Source organism: Pseudorasbora parva, chromosome 7 (genome assembly GCF_024679245.1).
Source record: "Pseudorasbora parva isolate DD20220531a chromosome 7, ASM2467924v1, whole genome shotgun sequence".
Lineage (NCBI taxonomy): Eukaryota > Metazoa > Chordata > Actinopteri > Cypriniformes > Gobionidae > Pseudorasbora > Pseudorasbora parva.
In genome coordinates, this window is record NC_090178.1 from 49,373,059 (window position 1) to 49,389,838 (window position 16,780).

At 36.8% G+C, this 16,780-nt stretch overlaps 1 protein-coding gene across 2 annotated transcripts in view; it reads left to right on the forward strand.

The window, feature by feature from the left end:
- inpp5b (inositol polyphosphate-5-phosphatase B) overlaps positions 1-16,780 on the forward strand; it is an 86,788-nt gene that overhangs the window by 49,260 nt on the left and 20,748 nt on the right. The window lies entirely within an intron of this gene.

Consider the following 16,780-nt stretch of genomic DNA (forward strand, 5'->3'; position numbering starts at 1 on the left):
TTAGTTGACCTCAGACAACAGTATTCATTTTTTTAAAGCCAGTTCATGAAGCCTTTAATAAATGTAATTAGCATTGTAAGCCACTATAGCGCTGTTACCAATCAAATCACTGACAATAGAATAAATGGCACAGACATCTGAATTAGTACAATTACACCTTCATAAATAATATTCAAATTCATTTAACATTAAAACATTAACATAATTTAAAATTCACAGAATCATTTATTCAACCGATTTGTTCAAAGCAGCCGATTCATTTAATAACGAAACATTGCCAAATTAGCACAGTTTAGTTTGTCATTTAATATTAACTTCTTGTTTATTGAACATTTATATGAATCAATATCATTACATAGCAATCATGCTTATATTCACGAGAACAGCTCTCTGGCTCCTGTGATATTGCTTTATTATATTCTATGTAATATAAAAAAAAAAAAATGTCATTTATATAAATTTGGGGCATTTTGAGACAATTCTGCACTGATTTTGAACGCGGCAGCACAGTAACTAAAGAAATCACACTACTAAGAAGTTATCGATTGCATTTTAAGCAGTACGTTTTACATCAAATCACATCAATGATGTTAAATCAGACAATGCACCAGTAATTTAGTGATTATCCTGCAGTCGTGGTCTTGACTGGCCTTGAGTCCTCTTAGTTCGAGACCAAGACAAGACCAAGACCTCGAGTACTACAACACTAGCTCATCGAGGGAAACATATAGGTATCAGTAGCCTTACATCTGCCTCCTTACATGGCCGCTCGCTCACTGACCCGCATCAATGCGCGCTATTATTAGGGCACCTCCAAGTGTTGAGGCTAAATTACCTCTTTAACTGCATGACATGTTTCATTTAACCCTATGACATACGTTTAGTCTTTTTTGAACACCATTTTAATGGTTAAATAAAAATTTTTTGTCATCAAAAAGCATTTCTAATTAATTGAAATCAGGAAACTTTGAAATGAAAATGAACAATTTATTAATTATATATCAATTTTTTTATTTTTTTTTCAAGTACGTTTTAATTTGTCCAAATTCTTTGTTTTCTGGATTCCATTTTAATTGTTAAATTACATTTTAGTAATCAAAGATCATGTCTAATTAATTGAAAATTGAAAAATTAAATGTATGCAATATAACAGCAATTTCTTAAAAGTTAAGGGCAGGGTCTAGCCTGACAAGCCAGATCCACATCAAGATGTTTGGTCTGGAAACTCACCATTGACGGCTCAATCCGAGGGGCGGATAAACGGCTGTCTGTCAAACTCCCTCTGCACGCGATAGGATAGCGCTACACCAACCAGAGCAACGAAGGTGAAGCAGAGCTCGCTGACTGATTAAACATTCGCCGTATCCGGTCGGCTAAACTCAGAACACATCTTCCCTTTTTAAGAATGACTTCAGTGCCGCTCTTTGTTCTTTTCTCAGAGAAAAGCTGAACTCAAGTCTTCCAGAGTCGCGGTCAAAGCTGATTCGACAGACCGCCGCCGTTCGCCAGTTTCTGTGTTTACTAGAAGCACGCAAGCGCAACTCGGCCGTCGTCATTATGGCCCCGCCCGCCGACTCTATACACGATGTGATTGGGCCGTCCAGATTCTGAGGAATACAGCTCAGAAGGGTATTGAGAGTTGCTAGACGACACTCACGGGCAGATTAAATTTGCTGCCGCTAGGGTGCGTCTAGATTTCTAGGCTAGGCAGGGTCATCACTAGGCCCTTTTTGCTTATGCCTCAGCCCAATTTATGCCTCAGCTTATGCCTCAACTCAGCTTATGCCTCAATTTATGCCTCATCCCACCTAAAATATATGTGATTATCCTATAAAACATTTTATATTAAATAAACATATTAAATAAGGCAAATTTTAGCAGCGCAACTCAACGTCAAGTAAGATAAATGTAAGCAGGTAAACATTTGTGTAGGCCTAGGACTAATTAACGAACAAGAAATATTAACAAAGCCATTTTCATCATATTAGGCATAAGATAATGCATGTGTATATATTGTAAATTATTATAATTACATTTGTAACCTTCAGTAGCCTAAATAGAAAAAACTCAGCTTTTTTCAGCCTGCATTAGGCATGAGATTAGTAATGAATGTGTTTATTTTGTGAATTAATTTAAAAAGCTTAATAAACAGTAAATGTACGTGTCTAAGAAAATTATTCATAAATTATATAAATATCAGCATGTTAATATGTAAACCATATGTTCACTTAATTCACTGACGAAAATTGAAAAACTAGTCTTTATCAGTCAAAGCTCAGCGTTATGAGGGGAAGAGACGGGGCAAGATAAAAACAGAGAAAAAGAGAGATGTGCAGATAAGAGAGACAAATAATCTACTGCCCAGTGACATGGTTTCAACTTTCAAGCTATTGTTATCAAAATTTTTGGCCTTCAGAACATCTTAAAATGCACATATGTAGATCATAGAAATCAACATTTTCTCAGGGGAACATGCCCCCAACCCCCCTAACATTTGTGATCTCAGCGATTATAAACCTGCCTACATTATTGGCTACAATTAATGCACAGTATGGCCATGCAGTATGGTGTTAATATTTGCTATTTGAGTAATAATAAACAGCCAATATCCTATGGGGATGCATGCTTGTAAGCTACTAGAGCCCCTTTCGCACTGCAATTCCGGCAAATCCACGGATAATGCGACCCGGTATTTGTTCCCGGGCCGCTAGATTTGGTCCATTCACACTGCCAGCGAAATACCGTAATATGAGCGCTTTCACACACAACCCGTAACGGTCCCGGGTCGAGTTGAGACGAGACATCCTTATGTGACGTATAACGGCGAGCGATCTCCGCTTCAACGCGGAGAGTAAGGAGCTCCGTGGTCTCGACTTGTGTCCAGTTTGCGCTCATTTCTGCTTGTTTAATTTTAGTTTCTTTTGTATACGAACACTCTCTGCGTTTAAAACACCGACGAGCTCTTCTGGCACTGCAGGGTTGTGTTATTGAAGAAACAAGCTCTAGGAGTCGCACGATAACTACGCACACGTTGCGGCATTAGTTACGGCTTTTGTTCACACAGCGCTCGTCCCGGGTCGAACCCCGCAATATTACTAGGTCCCCGACCCGGGTTCAGTTCGGTAATCAATCCCGGGACGTGGTTGCTTTCACACAGAAGGCGACCCGGCAATGTTCCGGGAATATTGCGGGTCCGACGTGCAGTGTGAAAGGGGCTTAGGTAATAGCACAATTTGGACCCTAAACTAAAGTTAGTTAGGCCTACCCTCACTGGGGACTAAGCCCCCCTAAAACGAAAATCCTAGAAACGCCCCTGGTTAACGGCCCTATGAAATATGTTTTATTTTGACAAAATTCTGTTTTCTGTATTCTGTTGTAATGCGTTAATTACATTTCAATAATCAAAAACCATGTCTGATTAGTAGAATTCATTAAAAACCTAAATTAGTACCGCACTTTTACTGCATGACATGTTTAACTTAACCTTATGACATATGTTTAGGTTTTTTTGGACACCATTTTAATGGTTAAATAACTTTTTTGTCATCAAAAAGCAGTTCTAATTAATTGAAATCATTAAACTTTGAAAATAAAAATTAACAATTTATTAATTATACATCTACATTTATTTTTTACAAGTACGTTTTATTTTGACCATATTTAGTGGTTTCTGGATTCCATTTTAATGGTTAGATTAAATTTAAGTGATCAAAAATCATGTCTAATTAATTGAAAATTAAAAAATTAAATTAAACAATTTCTTAAAAGTTTAGGTCCTTATGAAATACGTTTTTATTTTGACCAAATTCTGTTTTCTGTTTTCTGTTGTAATTCTTTAATTCAATTTCAATATGTCTAATTAACTGAATTTATTAAAACATCAAATTATAAATTTGAAAGTTTTTTTCCCCCCCAGAAATTCTGTGCTGTGTATTTTAATTTTTCTAGCAGTCGTATGAAGGCAGGAACTATTCATTTCATTTATCTTTTAATCATATGAAATTAAACATTTTTTGTCAAATAAAGTGCTGAACAGAAAAGCTTTACTGGTAAAAAATAAAATATGGAAGAAAAAAATTGATTATTCCTGATGCCACTCCCCACCCTTAAGTATATTTTTATGTAATTAACGCTTGTTCATCAATTAAAAAAAGTTACACATAGGTCAATAGAGGACAAAAGTGTCAAAAAATGCTTAAGGTCTCATTTAAAGCCGGGTGCACACTGTGCGGTTTTGGCCACGATTTGGCCGTCTGAGACAAATTTAGGAAATCCTAAAAGATTCCTCAGATCCTAGGCTAAAATCTGACGTCTTTGGTCGTTAGTTTGACATGTTCACCGGCCGCCGATTAATGAGCTCTGCGATCAAATTTTACCTCAGACGAAATTCTGGCAGTGTCAGAAGATTTGGCACAGAATCCTGCAGTGTGACTTCTCCTACGATGACTGTCAAATATCTCCGTTTTTCAAGACAAACTATGACCAAAACGAGAGCTAGAGATTTCTTTGTAGCCAGCATTTCAGTCCCGCGTGTAATGCAGCTCACCGTCACTGAACGCGTCATTCATTGATGATATAAAACTCCGGGGGAGATTTCTTGCGCGCGTCCGTTTTTAGCGCGCCTTCACTATCGTGCAGTCTGACATTAATGTCAACTGAGATCTTACAGTGTGACATGGCGATCATGTTCGTACAGTCTAGACATGTGCCGATTTTCGATAATGCGATTTATCACGATAATGAATATGCACGATATTGTTATCGTGGGCACTTTAAAATATCGTAAATAATAATTTATTAACAATTTATCATTTTTTTATAATGCACTCAAGAATACTTTGCCCATCAACCGTATAAATGCTCAACACTGCTGTATTCTGCGTCAAAGGGACACGCGCTCAGATATAAACAAGCCCAACGTGCGTTTGCACATGACTGAACCGGTGAAGGAGACGCGCTGCTGAAGTGCCGCTCAGTGACAGCAGAGGGCGCTGATGAACTGCAGAATGCAGCGGTTACCCCGGAAACCAGCAAACAAACAAAAAAACCTGTGTAGTTTTTAAAACAGCCATTTGTTTTTGTAATCTCAATGTTGTTCATCACAGCACCAAATACTTAATACTTAAAGACTTAATAGGCTATTTATTTTCAAACTTAAACATTTTTATGTTTTAATCTGGACTACAACATGCCCTAATGATTAGAACTGTTCTGATTATTTGTTATTGTTCAGTAAAACTTTGAGATACGACTTCATTAGTTAACATGTTAATTCATTATTCACCAAACTGACAATGAAAAATACTTATGAAGAATTAATCATTCTATGTTAATTTCTTAGTTACTGTTTAATGACATTAAAATCAAAATCAAAATAACTTTTTTAATGGACCTAAGATAAAGCTAACAATGATCAGTATTTCTTAACTAACATTAACAAAAACATTATACTTTATGTACTAAATGTACATAAAGTATAATGCTATTGCTCAATCTTAGTTAATGCATTAAATAACCTTATTGTAATTTGTAAGCCTACCTGTTGTTCTTTATAGCCTAATTCTTTTGCACTTTAATCTGTTTGAAAATTGTACTTTTACAGCTCTGAAAAATATCAAGAGACCACATAACATTGATTTCTCAATGAGGGGTCTCTTAATTTTTTTTCCAGAGCTGTATATATTTTTGGTGCATTATTGTATTTAAACATTCAGTTGTTTTTGTTCTTACAAAATAGTTCTTAAAGCTGTTATGCTATGGCAACACTTTTTTTTGCAACTTATTTCAATATCGTGATAATATCGTATATCGTGATAAAACTTCAGCAATTAATCGCAACATGAAAAATTGATATCGGCACATGCCTAGTACAGTCTGACAAGGGACATTCGCAAAGGATTTTGAAAAATCGCACAGTGTGCAGGACCCATTAAAGAAGACCCTTAGATTATTTTTAAAGTAAAAAAAAGTTCTAGAGGTTTAAGTTTAAGAAAATGATTTATGAATAGCGTTATGACTAACGTTGCATTCGTCAATAATATGAAAATAAACGTCGCGTCCGTCAATAATATGAACATAAACGTTGCCGTCAATAATATGAACATAAACGTCGCCGTCAATAATATGAACATAAACGTTGCGTTCGTCAATAATATGAACATAAACGTCGCGTTCGTCAAAAATATGAACATAAACGTCGCGTTCGTCAATAATATGAACATAAACGCCGCGTTCGTCAATAATATGATCATAAACGTTCCGTTCGTCAATAATATGAACATAAACGTCGTGTTCGTCAATAATATGAACAAAAATGCCGCGTTCGTCAATAATATGAACATAAACGTCGCGTTCGTCAATAATATGAACATAAACGTCGCGTTCGTCAATAATATAACATAAACGTCGCGTTCGTCAATAATATGAACATAAACGTCGTGTTCGTCAATAATATGAACATAAACGTCGCGTCCGTCAAAAATATGAACATAAACGTCGCGTCCGTCAATAATATGAACATAAACGTCCCGTCCGTCAATAATATGAACATAAACACCGCGTCCGTCAATAATATGAACATAAACGTCGCGTTCGTCAATAATATGAACATAAACGTCGCGTTCGTCAATAATATGAACATAAACGTCGCGTCCGTCAATAATATGAACATAAACGTCCCGTCCGTCAATAATATGAACATAAACACCGCGTCCGTCAATAATATGAACATAAACGTCGCGTTCATCAATAATATGAACATAAACGTCGCGTTCGTCAATAATATGAACATAAACGCAGCGTTCGTCAATAATATGAACATAAACGTCCCGTCCGTCAATAATATGAACATAAACACCGCGTCCGTCAATAATATGAACATAAACGTCGCGTTCATCAATAATATGAACATAAACGTCGCGTTCGTCAATAATATGAACATAAACGTCGCGTTCGTCAATAATATGAACATAAACGTCGTGTTCGTCAATAATATGAACATAAACGTCGCGTTCATCAATAATATGAACATAAACGTCGCGTTCGTCAATAATATGAACATAAACGCAGCGTTCGTCAATAATATGAACATAAACGTCGCGTTCCTCAATAATATGAACATAAACGTCGCGTCCGTCAATAAAATGAACATAAACGCAGCGTTCGTCAATAATATGAACATAAACGTCGCGTCCGTCAATAAAATGAACATAAACGCAGCGTTCGTCAATAATATGAACTAGGGTTGTGCCGATAGACGATAGTATCGTGTATCGACGATAGGCAGAGAGATCGCCGAAAGCTGAAGCTGTTGGCGATTTCAAGGCGATATTTGGCTCGTTCCCCATGAATATAATAAATAAATAAAAATTATTATTAAATGAAAATATTATGATCATAGTTATTATTATTATTATCATCATCATTACATTAATTGTACTTATTCTGCTTAGCCTTACTATTCACATCAACATCAAAGCGCGTGGTGTTGCACTCACAGGCTACGTGCCGCATATATACTGCGAGTGCAACACCACACGCTTTTAAAATGTAAAAATGACTTACTCTTCAGTGAAAAAAAATGTTTTTTTAAAGACGAAAAAACCACATAGTTTCAGAATTTAATTGCAAGGTGATCAACCTAGCCCTATATTCACAAATTCACATAAGCCACGGCGAAAACGGCATCATCATCATCATCAGGCTAAAGCATTTTTTTTCATAAATGTACATTTATTTTATACTTATAATAATACAATAACAAATTGCTATATTATAATTATAGGCTATAGCCTATACATTTGAACAGAGCAATCAGTCAAAAAGTAAAAGCAGCTTTATTTCAAACGACTTAACGACGGAACAACAATGAACAAAAAATATTGCACTGGCCGTTAAGCTAAGATTTCTTGTTAAAGTGCAGTGAAATACTTAAATGTCAGCAGACAATGTATGTTCTAATAATGTGTTTTAGCCCTTGCCCGCTGTATGGGCTACAGAAATAAATAGTTTATTAAAATAGACAGGCTGTGACACCAGGTTGACGGTAGCCTAAAAATAATAAATAACGAAATAGGCTTTAATAAATAAAAAACACAATGAAAGAACTCAAATAAAACGGCAAAACAATTAAATCACCTCAAATGTATAGGCTACTCGAATGAACTTATTGCTAAAACAAACACAAGGCCAGAAACAATTAAGACAACAATTATTGTTATGCAATTCAGGTATCTATTCCCAAAAATGTTTTGTATAAAGAAAACCAGCTGGTTTGAGAAGGTTGCGGTGGGGAGTTATGTTGCCCGCTGCACTGAACACGCGTTCCGATGGAGCCCGTTTCACACATACCCCGTCTGCAGTGCGTGTGCGGTGCGTATTTTTTTCCGTACCCATGTTAACGGATGACAACTTTCATACTGCACGCGGATGCTGTTCGTCAGTCCGTTCCAGGAGCGGTGCGTCTGCAGCAGTGCACGGATCGTTTTCGTACCGAGGCTATTTTTTGCTGCGCTGCGTTGCTGCATTAAAACGGCAGAACATTGTTCGCATTAAAATAAACAGGTAGGCTATTGACGGAGGCTATTATTTAAATTGTATAATTTAAAATATAGGCCTACTCTTGTTTCAAAGTTCAACACATGGCTTTTTTTCTCAAGTTAAGCAAGGAAACGAGACTGCAGGATTTCCTTTAAAAGGTTTAAAAACGAAAGAAAAGACGAGAGTCGGCTGTTTTTGAATAGCCTGTTGTAAGTTTCTAATTTAAAATGTTTGTGATTTAGGCTATAACCTATGTTTAAATGTTTTGCCACTTGTGTGAGCTAAATCTAAATATGAATAAATTAATTGAATAAAATGCTGTAGGCTAGTGACGAGCCATGTTCAGTAAAAACTTTTGGATTTTAAATAAAAAATAATGAATAAATGCTGTGTTTGTGGTATGCAACAGCCGACCAGTTGCACACGGATTGCTTCACGGATGAACCTAAATAATACAAACACAACACATCTGGTTGAAGAGCATCATTTCGATTGTTAAATAAGAGGCGATCTGGCGCTCGTTGCCGCTGTTTTCAGTGCTGCAGATTTCTCTCGTGGCTCGTGCATGTGCACTTTAATCTAACTTTTGTATTCGTTCCGGTAAAATCACGAAACAAAATGCACAAAAACTGTCCCTGCTCTTCATGTACAATCACTGATGATATTCGGTTTTAATGAGAAAAAATACGAGGATTTAAAGTGTGCAAATCTATGCCTTTATTCACGTGAAAAATCTGGACACTAACGCTATATTGTGTTTAGATGCATCCCCTTATAATACGCCATAAAGTGTGTATCATATGCACACAAAAAACTGTGTAGCCTACCATTTGTAAGCCAAAGTTCATTTTGACTTATACATTCCACGAGATTGCACACTCGTACTATACGCATTTTCGTGAGACTGTCCCACCCACTTTTTAAAACAAAGTTATGCCACTGAATGCTCCGCCCCGACGCGATAAGATCGCATATCGGCGATCTCACAGGCTGACGATATGACGATTGGAAAATTAGGCATATCGCCCAACACTAATATGAACATAAACGCCGCGTTCGTCAATAATATGAACATAAACGCAGCGTTCGTCAATAATATGAACATAAACGTCGCGTCCGTCAATAAAATGAACATAAACGCAGCCTTCGTCAATAATATGAACATAAACGCAGCGTTCGTCAATAATATGAACATAAACGTCGCGTTCGTCAATAATATGAACATAAACGCAGCGTTCGTCAATAATATGAACATAAACGTCGCGTTCGTCAATAATATGAACATAAATGCCGCGTTCGTCAATAATATGAACATAAACGCCGCGTTCGTCAATAATATGAACATAAACGCCGCGTTCGTCAATAATATGAACATAAACGCAGCGTTCGTCAATAATATGAACATAAACGTCGCGTCCGTCAATAAAATGAACATAAACGCAGCGTTCGTCAATAATATGAACATAAACGCAGCGTTCGTCAATAATATGAACATAAACGTCGCGTTCGTCAATAATATGAACATAAACGCAGCGTTCGTCAATAATATGAACATAAACGTCGCGTCCGTCAATAAAATGAACATAAACGCAGCGTTCGTCAATAATATGAACATAAACGCAGCGTTCGTCAATAATATGAACATAAACGTCGCGTTCGTCAATAATATGATCATAAACATTCCGTTCGTCAATAATATGAACATAAACGTCGTGTTCGTCAATAATATGAACATAAACGTCGCGTTCGTCAATAATATGAACATAAACGTCGTGTTCGTCAATAATATGATCATAAACGTTCCGTTCGTCAATAATATGAACATAAACGTCGTGTTCGTCAATAATATGAACATAAACGTCGCGTTCGTCAATAATATGATCATAAACATTCCGTTCGTCAATAATATGAACATAAACGTCGTGTTCGTCAATAATATGAACATAAACGTCGCGTTCGTCAATAATATGAACATAAACGTCGTGTTCGTCAATAATATGATCATAAACATTCCGTTCGTCAATAATATGAACATAAACGTCGTGTTCGTCAATAATATGAACATAAACGTCGTGTTCGTCAATAATATGAACATAAACGTCGTGTTCGTCAATAATATAAACATAAACGTCGTGTTCGTCAATAATCTGAACATAAATGCCGCGTTCGTCAATAATATGAACATAAACGTCGTGTTCGTCAATAATATGAACATAAACGTCGCGTTCGTCAATAATATGAACATAAACGTCGCGTTCGTCAATAATATGAACATAAACGTCGTGTTCGTCAATAATATGAACATAAACGTCGCGTTCGTCAATAATATGAACATAAACGTCGCGTTCATCAATAATATGAACATAAACGTCGCGTCCGTCAATAATATGAACATAAACGTCGCGTCCGTCAATAATATGAACATAAACGTCGCGTCCGTCAATAATATGAACATAAACGTCGCGTCCGTCAATAATATGAACATAAACGTCGCGTTCATCAATAATATGAACATAAACGTCGCGTTCGTCAATAATATGAACATAAACGTCGCGTTCATCAATAATATGAACATAAACGTCGTGTTCGTCAATAATATGAACCAGGGATGTGATTTTTCCGGATTAATCCGGAATTCCGGATTTTCCGACCTGAAAATGTGACCTACGTAAATCATGCAGATCTGTAAAAAAAAAAAAAATTGGCGGGGGGGGGGGGGATTGGTGGGTTGACCGTCATCTCACAGCCGTCACCATGGTAACCCGGGTCGAAACCACGATCGCGGGATGGGCAACAAGGACTGTATCGTGACAAGAACATCACCGGATCGGATGATCTGGGTATACTATTGCTTGTGTCTATATATAACCTATAAGTTACTAATTTGACTTAGTTGTCGATTGATTAGATGATCGATTTTGATTGATTTTCCACTATGGCAGGATGTTTAAGCTGCATTTAACATTAACTTAACAGCTAACATTACTTGTATTTGCTAGCACTAGCTATATATGCAAACAGCGCGCTTTTCGGCGCCCCCCGATTTTTTCACGTCAGTTTGGGTGACAAAGTCATCTGAAGCCATTCCATAGCTTAACCCTTAAATGCATGACTGTTTCGCCAAACATTCTTACATATTGGGCACCCGGTTCTATATTTAACATGGATAACGTTAGACCTCTACCTGTCGCGATAATACAACTCCTGATGTTAGAGTAACAGCTACAGAAGAATATAATAAAACGTATTTCGTTACCTTTTGGAGCTTGGAAGGGTTCAGTTTGAGCAGATGTTTAATACCATCATCATATTTCCTCGTCAGAGATCGTTTACCAGTATATTCAGCTTCTGCCTCATATTCGCGATCTCACGCATATTCTCCAACTCATTTTCAACATCTTCAAAATCAATATTTTGCTCACTGACAGCTTCTTGACCACATCCATCATCAAGAGACAGTGACACTAACATGATTGTGTTCAGTACTTGCTCTCTGCAGTAAATCACTGAGTCATTTCAAGTTTTGCAGATTATAATTATTATTGTTTCGTTTTCTGTCAGAGGTAACTATGAGTGAAACGTCACTTCATCATTGTGTATCAGACATCGCCACCTTGTGGAATAAATGTGAATTGCACCCCCATTTCGTCATTATAGATTAATTTATCATGCCAGGCGCAAATTCCAAAAGAAACGTGTAGAGGCTCTAAAAAAGCTTTCTACAAAGGCTAAAGAGTCATAGAAAAATTTAGGCCTTCTTTTGACATGAAAATGTGCATGTTGCACATTTAGCTATTAAAATTGGGTAAAAATGCATCCACCAAATAATTAATTATTTTTCATACTGTACAAAAAAGTTATTACAATAAAATGTATTTTTTTGTTCAAATAAGTTGTTATGGGTCCTGCTTTACTGTCCGTATTGATCCGCCACCAGTTGGTTCGGCGCGGCGGGGTAGGGGTTGGTCTATATTATAAAATATGGTATATTTTCCTGCTTTTTTGTCCTTAGCCAATCACATGCCTGATGAACATAAACGCCGCGTTCGTCAATAATATGAACATAAACGCCGCGTTCGTCAATAATATGAACATAAACGCAGCGTTCGTCAATAATATGAACATAAACGTCGCGTCCGTCAATAAAATGAACATAAACGCAGCGTTCGTCAATAATATGAACATAAACGCAGCGTTCGTCAATAATATGAACATAAACGTCGCGTTCGTCAATAATATGAACATAAACGCAGCGTTCGTCAATAATATGAACATAAACGTCGCGTCCGTCAATAAAATGAACATAAACGCAGCGTTCGTCAATAATATGAACATAAACGCAGCGTTCGTCAATAATATGAACATAAACGTCGCGTTCGTCAATAATATGATCATAAACATTCCGTTCGTCAATAATATGAACATAAACGTCGTGTTCGTCAATAATATGAACATAAACGTCGCGTTTGTCAATAATATGAACATAAACGTCGTGTTCGTCAATAATATGATCATAAACATTCCGTTCGTCAATAATATGAACATAAACGTCGTGTTCGTCAATAATATGAACATAAACGTTGCGTTCGTCAATAATATGATCATAAACATTCCGTTCGTCAATAATATGAACATAAACGTCGTGTTCGTCAATAATATGAACATAAACGTCGCGTTCGTCAATAATATGAACATAAACGTCGTGTTCGTCAATAATATGATCATAAACATTCCGTTCGTCAATAATATAACATAAACGTCGCGTTCGTCAATAATATGAACATAAACATTCCGTTCGTCAATAATATGAACATAAACGTCGTGTTCGTCAATAATATGAACATAAACGTCGCGTTCGTCAATAATATGATCATAAACATTCCGTTCGTCAATAATATGAACATAAACGTCGTGTTCGTCAATAATATGAACATAAACGTCGCGTTCGTCAATAATATGATCATAAACATTCCGTTCGTCAATAATATGAACATAAACGTCGTGTTCGTCAATAATATGAACATAAACGTCGCGTTCGTCAATAATATGATCATAAACATTCCGTTCGTCAATAATATGAACATAAACGTCGTGTTCGTCAATAATATGAACATAAACGTCGTGTTCGTCAATAATATGAACATAAACGTCGTGTTCGTCAATAATATAAACATAAACGTCGTGTTCGTCAATAATATGAACATAAATGCCGCGTTCGTCAATAATATGAACATAAACGTCGTGTTCGTCAATAATATGAACATAAACGTCGCGTTCGTCAATAATATGAACATAAACGTCGCGTTCGTCAATAATATGAACATAAACGTCGTGTTCGTCAATAATATGAACATAAACGTCGCATTCGTCAATAATATGAACATAAACGTCGCGTTCATCAATAATATGAACATAAACGTCGTGTTCGTCAATAATATGAACATAAACGTCGTGTTCGTCAATAATATGAACATAAACGTCGTGTTCGTCAATAATATGAACATAAACGTCGCGTTCGTCAATAATATGAACATAAACGTCGGGCTCGTCAATAATATGAACATAAACGTTGCGTTCGTCAATAATATGAACATAAACGTCGCGTTCGTCAATAATATGAACATAAACGTCGCGTCCGTCAATAATATGAACATAAACGTTGCGTTCGTCAATAATATGAACATAAACGTCGCGTCCGTCAATAATATGAACATAAACGTCGCGTCCGTCAATAATATGAACATAAACGTCGCGTCCGTCAATAATATGAACATAAACGTTGCGTTCGTCAATAATATGAACATAAACGTTGCGTTCGTCAATAATATGAACATAAACGTCGCGTCCGTCAATAATATGAACATAAACGTCGCGTCCGTCAATAATATGAACATAAACGTCGCGTCCGTCAATAATATGAACATAAACGTCGCGTTCGTCAATAATATGAACATAAACGTCGCGTTCATCAATAATATGAACATAAACGTCGCGTCCGTCAATAATATGAACATAAACGTCGCGTTCATCAATAATATGAACATAAACGTCGCGTCCGTCAATAATATGAACATAAACGTCGCGTCCGTCAATAATATGAACATAAACGTCGCGTTCATCAATAATATGAACATAAACGTCGCGTCCGTCAATAATATGAACATAAACGTCGCGTTCATCAATAATATGAACATAAACGCCGCGTTCGTCAATAATATGAACATAAACGTCGCGTTCATCAATAATATGAACATAAACGTCGCGTTCGTCAATAATATGAACATAAACGTCGCGTTCATCAATAATATGAACATAAACGCCGCGTTCGTCAATAATATGAACATAAACGTCGCGTCCGTCAATAATATGAACATAAACGTCGCGTCCGTCAATAATAGGAACATAAACGTCGCGTCCGTCAATAATATGAACATAAACGTCGCGTTCATCAATAATATGAACATAAACGTCGCGTTCGTCAATAATATGAACATAAACGTCGCGTTCGTCAATAATATGAACATAAACGTCGCGTTCGTCAATAATATGAACATAAACGAAGGTCCTAGAAAAAATAGTTGCAGCACAACTTCATGTTGACCTCAAACACAATAACCTGTTTGAAAAGTTTTAGTCGGGTTTCCGCCCTGGTCATAGCACTGAAACAGCCTTGGTCAGGATCACCAATGACCTCTTGATGACAGCTGATACTGGTTCTCCATCTCTTCTCATCCTACTAGACCTAACAGCTGCTTTTGATACAGTAGACCACAACATTCTCTTACAACGCCTGAAATACAACATTGGACTCTCAGAAAAAGTTCATAATTGGTTTATTTCATACCTCACTGGTAGAACTGAGTATGTTGCCCTTGGAAAATGCAAATCACTCACCCAAAATGTCACCTGTGGTGTTCCTCAGGGCTCTGTGCTGGGACCCACACTGTTCTCTATGTACATGCTTCCCCTTGGAAAAATCATTAGCAGACATGGTATATCGTTCCATTGTTATGCTGATGACACACAGCTTTATCTACGGACAACCCCAAATTCCTCTGCTCCCCTGCCAACATCCACACTGACCGCCTGCCTGGAGGAGATAGAGACATGGATGAACCTCAATTTCCTACAGTTGAACTGTTCCAAAACTAATGCTATCTTAATTGGTACGCAACATCAGCTTCGCTCTTCAATCATCACTGGCATTACTTTCTCTCGCCAAAATATCACCCTTTCCACATCTGTCAATAATTTAGGGGTCAAAATGGATTCTCAGCTCACCTTTGACACCCACATAAAACACCTCAGCAAGACTTCCTTCTTCCACCTCAAGAACATCGCCAAACTCCGTCCAACTCTCAGCCTGGCTGATGCAGAGAGGCTCGTCCATGCCTTTGTCTCCTCCAGGCTGGATTACTGTAATGCACTCCTCATCGGGATCTGTGGCAAAAGCATCCAGAGGTTGCAATACATCCAAAACAGCGCTGCCAGAATCCTGATGAGGGTGCGCAAGCATGAACATATCACCCCTATCCTGAAATCTCTTCACTGGCTACCCGTCCGGTTGAGATTTGAATACAAAGTTTCACTCCTCACCCATCAGTGTATTCACGGACATGCCCCCCTTTACCTACAGGAACTTATCACCTATCCGACTTCTTCACGCACCCTTCGTTCGGCAAACACAAACACCCTCCAAGTTCCGAGAACAAAACTTTGCAGCATGGGTGGTAGGGCCTTTTCATCGGCAGCTCCGAGGCTGTGGAATGCCCTGCCGGACTACCTGAGGGCCCCACAGAGTATTGATGTTTTTAAACGAAACCTTAAAACATATCTTTTTACACAAGCTTTCAAATAAATGTGTTTTATAGGTTTTATTGTGTTATATGTATATATATATATATATATATATGTATGTATGTATGTATATGTATATTTGTATATATGTATATGTATATATATATGTATGTATATGTATATATGTGTGTATATGTGTGTGTGTGTATATGTATATGTATGTATGTATGTGTATGTATATATTATATATATGTATATATATATATTATTTTTATTTTATTTTAATTTTTATTTTTAAAAGTGGCTATTTACTACCACTTGGTGTTTTGTAGCACTTTGAGATTGTAAAAATGTAAAGTGCTTTACAAATAAAATTCATTATTATTATTATTATTAAACGTCGCGTCCATCAATAATATGAACATAAACGTCGCGTTCGTCAATA